Source organism: Parasteatoda tepidariorum, chromosome 4, assembly GCF_982258835.1.
Source record: "Parasteatoda tepidariorum strain Cologne lab strain chromosome 4, Ptep-v5.0, whole genome shotgun sequence".
Classification (NCBI taxonomy): domain Eukaryota; kingdom Metazoa; phylum Arthropoda; class Arachnida; order Araneae; family Theridiidae; genus Parasteatoda; species Parasteatoda tepidariorum.
This window is the reverse complement of record NC_141758.1, coordinates 97750674-97768342: the sequence shown is the minus strand read 5'-3', so window position 1 is coordinate 97768342 and position 17669 is coordinate 97750674. Positions and strand designations below refer to the sequence as shown.

At 33.1% G+C, this 17669-nt stretch overlaps 1 long non-coding RNA gene across 1 annotated transcript; it reads left to right on the top strand.

Moving 5' to 3' along the window:
* The first annotated feature begins 5810 nt into the window (after window positions 1–5810).
* LOC139425904 (uncharacterized) lies at window positions 5811–17415 on the top strand. The gene is made up of 3 exons (XR_011636997.2): window positions 5811–5905; window positions 10779–10875; window positions 17345–17415. It is a non-coding gene; the product is annotated as an uncharacterized LOC139425904 (long non-coding RNA).
* The last annotated feature ends 254 nt before the right edge of the window (window positions 17416–17669 follow it).

Here is a 17669-nt window from a genome sequence, read left to right as displayed (position 1 = left end):
AACACCATTAATAAAGGAAAAGTTATGTGACTTTAAAAATTTATATAAAATCAGAGGGAGAGAATAAAATAAAAAGAAAGATGTCGTTTAATCAGAAACAGTTGGGGGAAAGAAATATAAAAAATTTAGATAAAAATATAAACAGCAAGATATTAATTAAAGTGTACAAAGTCAACAAATGGCAAAATTTAACATAGCGAAAACCTAAACCAAACTTATACCATATTTTAAAAAGATTCAGATAATAAAAGTACCAGACTGCCGGAAATTAAAAACTTAATAAATTCAGAAAAATAATCGCATAGTCGTTTGCAATAAAATGTTTTTGACCAAGAATGAGATTGAAAAAATATTAAAATAAGTCGCCAAATTTAGCGAAAGATTCCACTTGAAGTGGATGACACGTTAACATGGCGGTCTGATACTCTAAGCCTAAAAGAATGGAACATTGGATTTCAAACACTCAAAAATAGGAAAATTGGCCACCCGGAACCCGGAAAAGACTCACCATGAATGCGTTGCGGGATTACATGTTGAATTTAATTAACTTCGGGGTGAAATAATGGATATTTATTTCTTTTAGAAGATGTTTTTGAGGACTCCATAGAAGTTATTGTTTCGTTGGTGGAGATCTAGATCAGCTTTTCTCTATGGTATACTGCCATACAAATCCTTATGGTTACCATTGGTCTATGGTATCTTGCCATATAAATTTCTATGGTAGCCATAGGCTTGTGGGGTTGTGCCATACAAATCTCTATGGTAACCATAGGCGTATGGCATCTTGCCATACAAATTTCTATGGTAGCCATAGGTTGCCATAGATTACCATAGGCTTCTCTATGGCAAATTTTCCTAAGGGATTCTTATCATTTTATTTAAGAAAAGTCAAGAAACTTTCGAATGGTGAAGTATATAGATTTTTACATAGTTTTAAAGAACGAAACTTCAAATAACAAAATACAAAATTTGAGCAAAATTGATCGAATAGTTCCTGAAAAAAAACGAATTTAAAAAATACTATTTCTCCTAATTTGATTTCTCAGGTACTATTCAATCGATTTCGCTCAAATTTTTATTTTACTGCGTTAAATTATATTCCTTAAAATGTTGTAAAAAATTGCATATCTTGCTACTAACATTTTTTTGACTACTCTATTAAATAAAGTAATAAAAAATAATAAATATTTACTTAAAGTTACATGGAATTATTCTCGGATAAAACAGTTTTACACTTGTGTACAAAACGTTTTAGATTCGAATTAAAAGTTCTCGTCGAGATATTGAGAAATACGTAAACAAAAATTAACATTTAAAGGGTCCCAGCTTTAGACTATACTCTCCTGATCGAACGAAATGGGGACCATATTTCCCGGAATGTTGAATTCATAAAAAAAGAAAGACAAAATTATGTTTATTCAGAGAAATAACTTTTTTGTATCTGATTTTGTAACTTTAAATATCGTCTGCACTAATTAATTAGCATATTTGAAGTTACTCCCTCAAACTATTAAAATTGAGTCCAAGAACGTGAAGGTGTCATTATTAGAAAAAGTTACTGCGGTCCATTTTTCATTTTGCGTTTTTTATTTAACGTCTGGTGAGTTTAGAGAATGAGTGCCTATTTTAGATCGCTCAAAACTTGTCGATTTTTTTGAAATATGCATATTTTTTGGTGCAAATTAAGGTTCTATCCCGGATTATAACTTAATATATTGACTAGCTATAATTGTATGACTTTCAATTAATCAAATTTAAGTGTCACTGTTTAAACAATAGCTTGTGGGCAGATGTAAAACGATTGAAAATATTAAATATGCGATGCGAAAATGTCTGAGATTTGTACAAAAAATCACATAAAAAAGGAAACATTTCCTTTTTAGTGTCATTTAAAAATTTGTTTTGACACCACTTCACTAAGATTTCTAATTGCCAGAGCTATTAAGATCACTCTGCATATTTAATGAATGCTTTCCCGTTAATTATAAAATTAATTATTCCCCAGAAAAGCAAAATATTTGAAAACTACCAAAAGAAAAAGATGTAGCGGCGTTCTTGTTAGCACGTTGGAAAATGTGAGCACCTTTGACTATTGGTGCAAAGTGCCAATTATGGATTAGTCGATTCAGATCACTCGTATACCAAATCCATTATAGATTTATTAGTGACACGTGAAGCAATTCCGGAAACAATGAATTTATGTTACCGAAATTCATTAACAGATGGCGCTGCTAAATGGAAAAACTATAAAGCAATGTCTTCCGTTTGCATGCCAGATCACTATAACAGAAGTAAAGGTGTCAGTTAATTTTGACCCCGGAATGCAAGAATATCGTTGTAAATTCTGGTTATACTTAATTATCAAGAAATAGAACTATATTTTGATAAACTTTTGCAACTTATTTCGAAACTTGAGGAGTAAAAAAATTAAATATACTAAACAAAATGTGCCAAACTATCCTTTTTACCTGTTTCCGTTTTTACAGTTTATTTTCCAAATCGTTGATTACACTAGTGAAAAAAAGTTTTGTTTACATTTATACAAAGACTCGACCTTGCCTAATTCGGCTGAGATGGGAATTTCACACCTTAAATTAGTTTTGTTCCTAAAGCCACAGTTTTTTCTTAATCTTTTTTAATGACATTTTTAACCTATTTTTTGTTGAAATGTACATGTTTTAAAAATTTCATAAACATTTGGTGTCACTTAAATGTTACGACAAAATTCCTGAGGTGTTACCCTAGTAAAAACTCTTGATGGTTTTCCATTGATGAACCAACATAATCTTAATGGTAACCATCAATAATTCCATCATGAACCATTATAGTTTTGATGGTTACCAATATAAATAACCATCACCTAAATGTTGGAATTCGGACTGATTCATGATGATCCAACATAAAAATAGCAACTTGTTTTGATGGTTTGCTCATGGTGAACCATCAGAAATAACCATCATAGTTCCTTAGAATTCGAATGTTGGAACGATCATGAACCACCTATGTAGGTTTTGGGACTGATTTTTGATGGTCTGACATAAAAAATCAAATAGTTTTGATGGTATATTCTTGAGAACCAATAAGAATTCCTATTAAACCATCAGCCATTGGAACTATCACGAATCATTGTTGATTGTTAGTACATGGGAACCAAACTTTACTTGACGGTTAACCATTATAGTATTGAAGACAGAGAGAGAGAAAATATACACTAAAAATGTCATTTAAGAAATTGTTTCTTGGAGAGAGAGAGAACCGATTGCTTATTTGAAATCAACAGTACAAAAGAATCTAAGATCTGTTAAAAAATATGCAACAGGAAACAAAAAAAAAGAAAATTGTTATTATCCATTGGCAAAATGGATATTGCTTTGGGGCTGATGGCGTGCACACGTTATATGGACGTCATCACACTTTCCAACAGCATACAAGAGTAATAGCATACAGAGAGCATGGGTCGTCATTGCAGGCGTTGCTATGGCAACCGCTGCTGTTTGATATTTTTTTTAGAATTTTTTCACTTTTAATTTTGTTACCCATTAAGTTGGTGAGTTTACTTTTATTGTTATTTTTGTTATTGTTATATTCGGAAAACCGGCTATGTTTATTTTTGGTCTCAGTGTTGTTTTTGGAAAACCGGTTGCATTGTCATGGTATTATTCATATATTACTTTTTTTTCCATCTAGGGGTAGAAATGATACTTTTAACCGAGGTTGCAGACTATTGGAATGCGCTTTTGAAACCAGGACTTGTAATCGCAGTTCATGATAGAAGGAAGATAGTAAATCCATTCCATTCAGGAGATATTTTGTACGGTGGGAATAAGTATGTATACAACATTAAGAAAGAGGTAAATATAAGAGGTAGTTAGTAATTTGCTTCAAAATAACCAATCGTAGTTCATGATAGATAGTAAATCCATTCCATTCAGGAGATATTTAGTACGGTGGGAATAAGTATGAATACAACATTAAGAAAGAGGTAAATAGAAGAGGTAGTTAGTAATTTGCTTCAAAATAACCAATCGTAGTTCATGATAGATAGTAAATCCATTCCATTCAGGAGATATTTTGTGCTGTGGGAATAAGTGTTTATACAATATTAAAAAAGAGGTAAATATAAGAGGTAGTTAGTAATTTGCTTCAAAATAACCAATCGTAGTTCATGATAGATAGTAAATCCATTCCATTCAGGAGATATTTTGTGCTGTGGGAATAAGTGTGCATACAACATTAAAAAAGAGGTAAATAGAAGTCGAGTTACAAAGTCCTCTATGTTCCGATACAAAAACTTATACCTTTGAGGGTATTGACTCAGGAGTTTCCTTGTCTTTTTAATTGGTTCAAAATTACAAGGCTACGGAGTTGAACAATCGTAGTAGTGAACCCAAAACAGGGTCAGGTGTTCAACGCCGGATATAAAGTAATAATATAAAACACCAGAGTAAGGAATAACAGCAAGGGTTTATCGAGCAGTGGCCCCAAAAGCTCATCAATGTTTGTAATTGTAGGCAACTGTGAACCAGACAGTTGTATTTAGTTCTAATAGAGCATCAGACAAGGATATCCATCAACATATTTGTTTGTTTTAGTTAGTAATGATAAATATTTATTAAAAATAATACTAACATCCCTAGAAACTCCCTATTACATACACTGATATTTTAGCCCATCTTTTCGTAATATATCGAACAAAAAATGCGTTTCATTTTCATAATCTTCTTGTCATACATTAATTTCCCCTGATTTGGTTAAACCTTTCTTGAATCATCAACGAAAATGGATTAGTTTCATGACTTTTTAGCAAGAATGTAGAAGTTGTCAGAGCATGGTTAAAGCTATCATTTGTAGCCCAGAATTGTTGCAATTTCTATTTAGTTGCTTAGTTGCTCATTTAAAATGGTACTAGTTAACGAAATTATGATAGTTGTTAAAATGTTGATTAATTGTAGATGGAGTACAATTTTTAGAAAAATTCATATGAATTTCAGATGCCCGTATAAAAGACAGTATAAAGAAATACGGTTATGGCCGTAGTGTGTCTACCACAACAAAAATACAATTCCAACTCCCTACTGTATAAGACATGTTTACTCGATTCTATGTTGGGATACCTTTTCATAAATGAAGGTTGATATTGTCGATAGCTACTATACCCAGCTTGGTGGCCCGGACGTGATCCGAAACAGTTAAAAACAAGCAGCTATTGCAAGATTTACAGTTAGGTGACATGAGATTTTCTCAATTGTTGTCTAAAATGCCAGACTTAGCCGTCGGTAACCTAAAGGACAACATTCTTAAGACATTATGGATGTATAGACTCCCATTCAACATGCAAGTTATTTTAGCGGCCAGTAGTGAGCCACCTAATATGCTGACCGAAATTACTGATAAAATCAATGAGCCAGCGTAAATACATACAATTCTCACGCTCAGCACTCAAAAGTACGATCAGCATTCACAAAGTACTGTGATCTTAATACAGCTCTCCCGGCTTCTCACAAAGCAGCAATGAATCAACCAGTGGTATCCCTTCATCAAATTCCATCACTGCTATAATTCTGGTGGAGGAGTACTGTAGTGTGTCTACTACAACAAAAATATAATCCCAAAATTCACTAGTATATAAGACGTTAACTCGATTCAATGTTGAGGTACCTTTACATAGATGTAAGTTGACATTGTCGATAACTACTATTCCCACTTGGCCATTAGAAACAGAGCTAGTGTTAGATCGAGTATTATTTTTAACAAAATATTTTTGACTGTTGCATGCAAATTTTTCCTAATATTTTTTTCCCCGAAGATTCAAACCAGCCTGTTACCATCTCCCTATGACACAAATTGCACGGACTATTTATCTTCATGGATGCATAGAAATGGAACTGGTCCTCTTGATTTTCAGGTACATTATTTTTAAACCCTAATTTTTAAATAATATATTTATAAGACTTTTTTTCTACTTTTGAAAATGGAAACAAGTTTTAGAAATTTGGTTAACTATGTAACCTGTTTTTCCTTTCCAAGTTCGGAGATAAATGTACCCTATAAAAAGTTTTAGTGTATCTCAACAACATAAATGGTGATAACTTCCTTACTCCAAAGTGGTGTAATGAAACGCTATACATAACTGTTGGATTTAGATGTTTCACTTCACTAAGAGGGCCGGTACAGCCTGGTTGGCAGGATGCTGGACTCACGTTCATGAGAACGGGAGTTCGAATCCATCCGGTTGAGGACTCCCCTTATAGTAAATGAGACTGGTGCACGTTAAATCTGCACGTAAGTCTTTCATAATCCTTTAACAAATCAATACCTGCGGGTCTACTGAATTGGAGATTGATCGTTCTTTGGTTTTGGTCGTTCTCCGCCTTGTAAACGGGTGTGACATATGAGTGGATCAGAAGTTGAATTCTTGGCCATAGATGGCGTCACTGGAAAAGAAGAACAATCGCACCAAATTACCTCAATGGCTTTCGACAACTACACCATGAATAATTGGTGTAAAGTAGTCTCCATCACTTTTGTTATTCAGTACCCCTAAAATTTATAATTACAGTTAAACGCATAAGTGTCAGTAAAGTTAATACACATAAGTGTCAGTAAAAATAATTTTACGATGCAATATAAAGAAAGAATCATTCATAAGTGTCAGTATACTATTTTTACTGACACTTAAGTGTATCATGCGTTTTTTGACACATAAGTATCAGTGAAAGTATGGTACACATAAGTGTCTGTAACTTTAATTTTACGATACAATATAAAGTAAGAATCATTCATTTTGGATCTATGTATACAATATTTTTTAATAAAATTAGTTTGTTTATCAAATACGTACATCTGGTCCCATTTATTAGAGTTGAAATGAAACTATGCTCTTTAAAGCGTGCATAAATGCTCAATAAGCTATCTCTTTGTAAACTTCAGCGCAGATTGTATATTATTATGAATCCAAACTAGGTTTAACAAAACCGATGGGGATAGAAATCAAATAGTATCGAATTATTGAGCAATTGATGCAAATCTCCTTATGTAAATATAATTAACTTTATTTTACAACTAAAAACATGCAAGCCATTTATCACAGTTTACTACTTTTTCAGATATTATATTAATTTGAATTCAAACTATTTTTAACAATACCGAAGCGGATAGAAATCAAATAGTATCGAATTATTGAACGATTTATTCAAATCAGCTTATGTAAATATAATTATCTTTATTTTACAACCAAAAACATGCAAACCATTTATCACAGTTTACTACCTATTCAGATAGTTATTAATTTGAATTCAGACTAGGTTTAACAAAACCGAAGCGTATAGAAATCAAATAGTACAGAAATATTACAGAATTATTGCACGATTTATGCAAATCTCCTTATGTAAATATAATTATCTCTATTTTGAAACTAAAAACATACAAGCCATTTATCACAGTTTACTACTTTTTCAATGGAATGTCCAGCATCATGCGACGCAGTAACAAACTACCGTCTCTTGTACAAATTGTTAGTAAACTTTCGCTTGTCTGACGGCTTCCAAACGCATTTACCATGACTCACTTAATTGTTGTTGTTGTTGTTACTTTACGTCGCACTAGAACTGCACAATGGGCTATTGGCGACGGTCTGGGAAACATCCCGGAGAATGATCCGAAGACATGCCATCACAATTTTGATCCTCTGCGGAGGGGATGGCACCCCCGCTTCGGTAGCCCGACGACCTGCGCGCGAAGTCGAGCACTTTACGGTAGCACAGTTTAACGAGAACCGATACCGCGCACCCTCGGTCCCTACGCAGACTGATCCAAGTGGTCACCCACCCGCACACTGACCGTAGCCAGTGATGGTGATCTGCTGGGAACCGTGTCTTAACGATCAGTCCACTGCGGGACGACTTACTTAATAATCTGTTCAATCTAATATCCTATGGGCACATGAAAAATTAACAGTTTCTTTCTGCAACCATAGTGCACAGTCAGTGGAAGATATCGTCTTATCAATGACTGCTGTAGCCATAGAAGTCACACTTGCGTAGGTCGCTCTACGATTCCACTTGGCCACAGCAGTAATACACTATCAGGCCATTAGTATCCAGACACTCGGTTGTTATGGTAGTGGAAACATAATAGTGTGGGGGTGCTTCTGGTGTTTTGGCCAGGGTCAGTTAGTTCCTGTGGTTGGAAACAGAACTCTGGGATGTATGTGGGCACTCTGGACAATGCTGCACTCCCAACTCTATGCAAATATTTCGGACCATTTTTCTTCCAGCAGGATAACTGTTCCATTCACACATAAAGTCTAGCACAGACGTAGTTTGACGAAATGCGTGCTCAAAAACTGAACTGGCCTTCTCAGAGTCCCAATCTAAATCTTATAGAGCTAGAACACAGATTACGTAGCCAGTAAAATTGACCCTCCTCACTGCAGGCACTCACATCAGCTGTGGCGGAAGTCAACTCCCATCAAAAACTGGTGGAAAGTCTTTCCAGAAGTGTGCAAGATGTCATCGATGCAAAAAGGGGATCAACATTCTTTTAATATGTGCCTCAAGTTCATACCACTGGCTGTCCGGAGACTTTTGGCCGATAGGTATATCGATCTTCCGTGACAGTCGTAACCTTTGCTCTCGATTTTGAAGACTTGCTGCAGGTTTTCGGGTTGGTTTGGAATTGTTTCCATAATTGTAAAATAACGGAATGGTGGACGCCGAAGTAAAGAGCAACAAACTGTTTGTTCCAATGAATCCGACTGCTCTCCAGTGCTGAGAGTGTTCAATTCGTCATCTGTAAGCCATCGAAACAAAGTCTAATTTGAAAAAGAATTTAAAAGATGTTCTAAAACAATTTTATCCGCACTTAAATGCAACTCCTGTAAATTTTCACAAAGCCAGCTACTGCTTGATTTGCACATTTCTTGACTCGAATCCGTTATTGGTTGTTAACTAACATGCTGGCAAACTTCCTTCATGCTCTGGAACATATTGCAATCAAGTTCTTCAATTTTGATCGGCTCCCCGAAATGAACATTTTTCTCCCTGAGCTTTTGGAGTTTTGTAAATATATTAAATGCAGTCAATAACATAGAAAAAAAATGTCTAGGTCCTTAACATGCTCATGACGGGCGAAAGAAGCACTTTCCCAGAATCACTTTACGAGAGCATGTGACCAATTTTTTCTGCCTTGCCTAATTATGTTAAAAAAATTATATAAAATCATTATTGCAATTAAATAAGCGGAAATTTACAGTTTATTATCATTCACAGTATCTGAGTATAAATTAATAAATGTTATCGCCACTCAACGAAACTGCAAAATTGATCCAAACATACAAAATATTATCTAGCCAATCCCAAACTGAAGACGACACGCATAAACCAATAAGCTATAATTTTCTAAATAGGATATAACGTGTTTTTTCACTAATTCACTCAAGCGCTAGAATATTTTTCGTTCGTTAAGTATTGTTTTATTACAACTTTGGAGTATTTTTCCCATCGACTGCTTTGACTGGATTACTAATTCAGAAGAAACTTTGTTTTTATTTTACTAAAACTGATTTTTGCCGTCTGAACTTTTGTAATCTTTTAACTATAATATAATAAATAGCATTGAAAAATGATAACTAGCCTTTAAAAAAATTTAAGTTAAAACCAGTATAGTTACCAAACGCTATAGTTACCGGTATAGTTACCAAACGCTATAGCTACCGGTATAGTTACCAATCGCTATAGTTACCGGTATAGTTACCGGCTAAATTATTCGACGCACTGTCAGATTCGATGTAAAATCTTAATTATCAGGTGATACTATACAGCTTTATTGTTTTTATGCGGCTGAAACTAGTTTGCACTTGATTACGTTAGTGTATCAATTGGTTAACATTGTAATGCAATACATTGAAAATAAATGTAAATGAAAAGTATATAAAAAATCTCCTCTATAAAACCCCATTTCATGTATGTTTAAATATATGAGTAATGCATAGAAACTCGTGCAAAACATGCATTTATTAAAACACTCCAGTGTGTCTAATAATTTGGTGCAATTGTTATGATACACTAATATAATACCTGATATAATAAATATTCTATATTTATATAATATGTCGTCTAATTTATCCAATTGTGGAATTTATATTATATATCCTCTAATTTTACAAATTGATACACGAACGTAAACAAGTACAAACCGAACTAAGGTAGACAACGTTAAAGAGCACAAAAATATTATTAAAGGCAGACAGCTGTTTCGGATGCTCAAAGGGCAACCTTCATCAGTGCAACAGAAAACATATTATATAAAAATATTTTTGTTCCTTGCTTCCTATTCGTCGTCTTCCATTCACCCTTCCCTCCTATTAGCCGTTGGTCTAAACCCTCTCGTGACGTCATCTTTCTATATATATTTACTCTGTTCTCTTATTGTTTTCTGTTGCACTGATGAAGGTTGCCCTTTGAGCATCCGAAACAGCTGTCTGCTTTTAATAATATTTTTGTGCTCTTTAACGTTGTCTACCTTAGTTTGTATTTTAGCACAAAGGTCGCCCACTTGTGTATTTAAGTTCAAACCGGTTTCAGTCGTGTAAAAACAATAAAGCGGAATAGTATTACCTGATAATTAAGATTTCACATAAAGTCTTATAGTGCGTGTAATAATTTGGGCATGAACTGTAATTATTTTTGCCGTAAGTTAAAAGAAACTAGAAACTGTTGTAGATACTTTCAAATGCCATAAACAAATAACAATGCAAGTCTGTTTTGTTTATGTTACAGGAATGCGTGTTCAAGTGCGTTTTGGATGCATTAAAATTGGCCAACTATTGCATTCCTCTTAAGTTTCCCTTACCTCACAAGGAGAAAATTTGCGAACGTATGAGTAATTTATTTATTTTTGCTTTCATGTTTGTTTAAATGTGGTACATGTACTAAAGCTACATCTTTTTGAAAGATTTACTAGTTAGGAATAAGTAAATGATATACTATAACATAACAGGTTTCTAAATAGAGCTGTTATAGAATATACTTCACACTCTTAGAATTTTTATTCTAAAATTGATGTAAAAAAAATGGCAGCTATCTGTTCTTCTAATTAACAGTAAAGTTTAGAGTAAAAAACATTTTTTTACCTTTACTGTCTTGAAACCGTTTACAACTAGTATTGTTAAAAAGCCATAAGAACAAGACTAAATAATTTTTTTACCAATTTACGAACAGCATGGTTTCAAAACCCATAAAAAAGTAATGTAGGACACGAGAAATTTTTCATTTATTGCAGAAAATAGAGGAAATGTTGTGGTGTCAACGCTGGGACTCAAACCTCAGTTCTGTCGGTAATGCGATTGACAAATTAGTCCTCTCGGCATAATAAACTGGGAATTGAGAAGAAACTAAGTAAAAAATCTGGTTGTTTGACCGTATTAGCTGAAACTAGTTAATAAACGGTTTTACTCGTAGTTAATAGTTTGAATATCATTTCATTTACTGTCTTAAAACCGTTTACAACTAGTATTGTTAAAAAGCCTTAGGAACAAAACTAAATAATTTTTTTACCAATTTACGAATAGCATGGTTTCAAAACCCATAAAAAAAGTAATGTAGGACACGAGAAATTTTTCATTTATTGCAGAAAATAGAGGAAATGTTGTGGTGCCAACGCAGGGACTCAAACCTCAGTTCTGTCGGTAATGCGATTGACAAATTAGTCCTCTCGGCATAATAAACTGGGAATTGAGAAGAAACTAAGTAAAAAATCTGATTGTTTGACCGTATTAGCTGAAACTAGTTAATAAACTGTTTTTACTCGCAGTTAATATTTTGAATACCATTTTATATATGGTTATTTAAGTGTTTTGTTCCAATAAGGTAACAAATAAATTCTTATCTAACCATTTTTTCCGAGAAATGTTTAACAGTTTATCTGAGAGAAATTCTAACCAAATAAATTTTTAGTTAGGAATTGAGAAGAAACTAAGTAGAAAAATCTGGTTGCTTGACCGTATTAGGCGAAACTAGTTAATAAACTGTTTTACTCGCAGTTAATATTTTGAATACCATTTTATATATGGTTATTTAAGTGTTTTGTTCCAATAAGGTAACAAATAAATTCTTATCTAACCATTTTTTCCGAGAAATGTTTAACAGTTTATCTGAGAGAAATTCTAACCAAATAAATTTTTAGTTAGGAATTGAGAAGAAACTAAGTAGAAAAATCTGGTTGCTTGACCGTATTAGGCGAAACTAGTTAATAAACTGTTTTACTCGCAGTTAATATTTTGAATACCATTTTATATATGGTTATTTAAGTGTTTTGTTCCAATAAGGTAACAAATAAATTCTTATCTAACCATTTTTTCCGAGAAATGTTTAACAGTTTATCTGAGAGAAATTCTAACCAAATAAATTTTTAGTTAGGAATTGAGAAGAAACTAAGTAGAAAAATCTGGTTGCTTGACCGTATTAGGCGAAACTAGTTAATAAACTGTTTTACTCGCAGTTAATATTTTGAATACCATTTTATATATGGTTATTTAAGTGTTTTGTTCCAATAAGGTAACAAATAAATTCTTATCTAACCATTTTTTCCGAGAAATGTTTAACAGTTTATCTGAGAGAAATTCTAACCAAATAAATTTTTAGTTAGGAATTGAGAAGAAACTAAGTAGAAAAATCTGGTTGCTTGACCGTATTAGGCGAAATTAGTTAATAAACTGTTTTACTCGCAGTTAATATTTTGAATACCATTTTATATATGGTTATTTAAGTGTTTTGTTCCAATAAGGTAACAAATAAATTCTTATCTAACCATTTTTTCCGAGAAATGTTTAACAGTTTATCTGAGAGAAATTCTAACCAAAGAAATTTTTAGTTACTTGAAAAAAAAAGGAAATTTCAAATTGAGTCAATGCTAAGTCGTAACAAAACTTACTTCACTTTTCAAATTTGTAATGCTGGTAAGCTCCTGCTAAGGGCGACTGAAGTGGCGCTTGCGTCACTCAGTGTTCGAAAACTAGACAAAATTCAAAAAATTAAATCATTCATTACTACTAATCATTATTTTTTTAAGTCACCAAAAGTAAAATAATTCATTAATACAATATTCTAATTATTATTGCGTTATCCATACAAAGTAATTAGAAGTTTTCTGCATGTATAACGGGACTTTTCATTCACTTCGATTAAGATAATTCTTTATTACAATATTCAACTTATTATTGTATTATCCATACAACTGAGATATTATCCGCATGTATAACGGGACTTGTCATACACTTCTGTTAAAATATTTCTTTAACACAATATTCTACTTATTATTGTATTATCCATACAACATAGAAATTTTAGAAGTTTTCCGTATGCATAACACGACTTATAGCGCTATTAGGTGTTAGGTATTACACATTATTAGGTGTTACTCCAGAAATAATAATTTGAATAGTACCGCAGCTTCAAGCTTATACAAAATAGAATATTTCATATAATTTTACATTTGCATTATGATTTATTTTCGCAGGTCAGTAGTTCTCCTACTTTATTATTAGAAAACCTAAGTATAATCGATACTAAAACTAACAAAAAAAAATTTTTTTTTTTTTAAATGCTGTTAAAAATTTTCTTCTGTAATTCATTATTCTATTTTTAAACTTTGCAAGAAAAATGCATTGTTATTTTATCACTAAATAGAATTTATCGTCAACCAAAATTTCGATCACTTCCTGGTTAGTTAGTTTATTTAAATTTTAATAGAGGTTTGACACCAATATGTGTTTCTAAAAGGTGCAAGAAATTTTTTCCCTGTGTTTGAGAATTGAAATTTTGACAATTTTCAATTAACACATCAACAGACAGATAACTGCAAAGAAAATAATAAATTAAAATAAAAAAACAAGTTATGAAAATAATTAAAGTATGTTTTTAGTCCCCACAAATGTATGTTTTCTTTCTCATGTTTAATTTCCTTATACCAACACATTATTGCAAGGTATTATCATTAGTTATTAAATTTTGTTTTATGAAACAAAATTAAATTTGTGTGAAATCGCTAATCTTTTCGAGCTTTATTTTAAAAAATACAAAACCTTACTTTGAAAATTGATTGAAACTTTTTTAAGATATTCAATTCAAACGTTTCTTTCATTAGCTGCCGAATACAATTCATTACAAAATTAAGACCAAAAAAAATAAAAAACATTTTGCGCATGCGCAGCATAAAAGAACTACCTTAATTACTCATATCCTGCTCAGTTTTTAATTAGTTTTTGGGATTTTAATGCTGTACGTTGCGCACATAATGCCATCCATCCCATACAGTGCTGAAGTAACTGCTTGTATCCATGTGCATCAGGGGCGTACGCAGAATTTTTTCAAGGGGGGTGTTCATAATTTTCTGAAACTACTGAAAGAAATTCGAGTCTGTAATAAAGCACTATTATTTCCCTAATTTAGACAGCTGGACAATTTTGACTTTTTGACAACATTTAACCAACATTGTTTAGTTAAATTTTGATTTAATTTTTTAAGTTTAAGAACATAATGTAATATCTTCTGAAAAAAGTCCAATGTCATATGGGTGAAAAGTAACACTTTGAGGGCCACTTTCACATTCATCAGATTTTGTTATGCTAGAAACGTTTTCTTCAACGGAAGTATCACATTTCTTTACAACAGAAAAACTTACATTGGTAGTAGATGCTGTCACCTCACTAATTTAAGGTCGTGATTTTTTCTCAAAGTAATTTAAAATTGCCTTTTGACATCCTAAAGATCCAAGAACAGCAAGTATATATTAACAGCAATATAACAGTATAACAGCAATATAACCAAAATCACGTGATATATATATATATATATATATATATATATATATATATATATATATATATATATATATATATATATATATATATATATATATATATATATATATATATATATATATATATATATATATATATATATATATATATATCACGTGATTTTGGTTTGAAAAGTACAACCCTATTACAGTAAATGTTTTTTCTGTATTCTGAGAAATACCATGAGAAAAAAAAGTAGGCATAAGGCACATAAAAATATATAGTCTTACAAAATAATAGCTCGCATAATTTCTACTAAAATTTTTATTTTTGCCAGTTTGTCCGAGCTAAAGGGGGGTGTTTAAACCCCTAAACCCCTCCCTTGCGTACGCCACTGATGTGCATGGCCGTGACTTTAAGCATCTTCGGTAGAAGTACACCATCTAGCTAAAATAGCTGAACACTAAAGTACCTCCTGGTTAAAGTACCTCATGAAGTTTCTCATGGTTAGCTTAGTTTCTTGTGGTGGGATACATAAACTCTGACATGTATTTGGACATTCTGGACAATGTTCATTTCCAAAAAGTATGGCGATATTTCTGGGAAAGCCCATTTATAACTAGCACGACGACTGATCCATTCACATATCAAAACCAGCGCAGGTATTGGTTTGACGAAATTAGTATTCAAGAGCCTTAGAGGGATAGAGCATTTACCTTCCAATGAGGTGATCCGGGTTCGAATCTCAACGATGGTTGGTCGATACGAATTCCGCCTCTGGCTTGCACCGACCACAATGCTGACGTGAAATATCCTCAGTGGTAAACAGATCAGGGGTTAGAGTCTCCTTGACGTCAGGCTAACCGTGGGAGGTTCTCTTGATCTTCCTCTCCATGCAGCATAAATGCGGGTTAGTTCCATGAAAAAGTTCTCCACGAAGACAAATTTTTCCTAATACTTGATCCAGGAGTTTCCTTGTCTTCTGGATTGGGTTCAAAATTACAAGCCAATGAAGTTGAGCAGTATTAGTTGTAAACCCAAAAATTGGGCTCACTATAAAATATAATATAAAAATACAGTTAATATTCAAGAACCGTGAAGGATCAGAGGATAGAGCGCTCACCAACCAATTAGATGCACCAGGTTCGAATCCCAGTGATGGCTGGTCAATAAGGATTCTACACCCGGTTCGCACTGACTACAGTGCTGACGTAAAATATCGTCAGAAGTAGACCGATCATGGGTTCGAGTTCCTTTACCATCGTATTACCCGTGGGAGGTTTTCGTGGTTTTTCTCTCCGTGTAACGCAAATGCGGGTTAACTCTAACAAAAAGTTCTCCACAAAGGCAAATTTCTTCCAATACTCGATTCAGGAGTTCCCCTGTCTTCTGGATTAGGTTCAAATTTAAAAAGGTATGGAGTCGAACGTTGGTAATCTTACGCTCAAAAATGGGACATGGACGTTTCTAAGACAATGAGTTTTGAAGCACTAGACTTTCTCAGAATCTCGTAGAACACATTTTGATCGAATTAGCTCGCAGATTACGTAGTCAGCTAAATCGAACATCATCGCTGCCCGCCCTCACTTGAACAGAGGCGAATTATATAAGTCAATTCCTATCAAAAACTTTTGGAAAGTCTCACCCAGAAAATTCCGAAGGATGAAAATGGAGCGTCTTAGATCATAATTAATATGATTCATGCCTCTCAAAGTCCTCACTATTGGTTGTCTGGAGACTTCTTTTGCCAGAATGTGTATTGGTCGTGAACAAGTAAAATGATGTAGAATCCTTTTTATTGTCCTTGTATATTACGTATATTCGAAATAATTCTGGATTTTGTGACTCCATTTTATTATGAAATTCTTTATTCTTATGAATGCCTTATTTTCCCGAGTGAAAGAGTAGTGTCGGGGAAGTAAATATCGACCATGTCAACCTTCATCTATGAAAAGGTACCCCATCATAGAATCGAATAAACATGTCCTATATATTAGTGAATTGGAATTGCATTTTTGTAATGGTATAGTACTCTCCCACCAGAGTTATATATGTGATTGAATTCAATGAACTGATACCGCTAGTTGATTCATCGCTGTTTTGTGAGAAGCCGGGAGAGCTGTATTAAGATCACCGTACATTTTGAATGCTGATCATGAGAACTGTATTAAGTTCACGGCCGTGGTCGCTGCCGTGTTGCGTCGAGTGTATACGTTGCACGTTGTGTGTGAATGAGACTGAGTAGCAGCAGTGCGAGAAGGTGGATAATGTCGCAGTAAACTGTTCAATGTGGCTCATCCATCAAAAGAGGCGTGTTCAAATCGTAATGGGCGTTTCTGCTAAGGTAGGCGTGTTCACATCGCGTCTTGTTCACCAATATGGGGAGAGTAGATATGGACAATGTCAACTTTTATCTATAAAAGGGAAACTCAACGTAAAATTTAGTTAACACGTCTTATATACTAGTGATTTGGAATTATATTTTTGTAGTGGTAGATATACTACATATTTAGCCTACAAATTCTGTATATTTTATTTTTTGTATAGAATATAATCGGTATTCGGAAATGTTTGAAGAAGGCTGTGGAAATCAGTGTGGCAAAAAACCTTGTTTGTAAGTATTATTAATCAGCATTTTTATTCTTTGTATTAATTATTTAATAAAATTACACATTGCTTGGAAATGTAAGTCACTGGACATAAATGCAAGCCATATTTGTTTAATTAATATTAAAACTAACAGATTATTGGATTTTTCTTTTAACCACTTCAAGATCGACAGAATGAGAAGGAAACACTTCCCCTAAACTTTAAGTAACATTGGTTTAAAAATGAAAAATTTGTTTAATCGGCGCTCCTCGTCATGATGGAA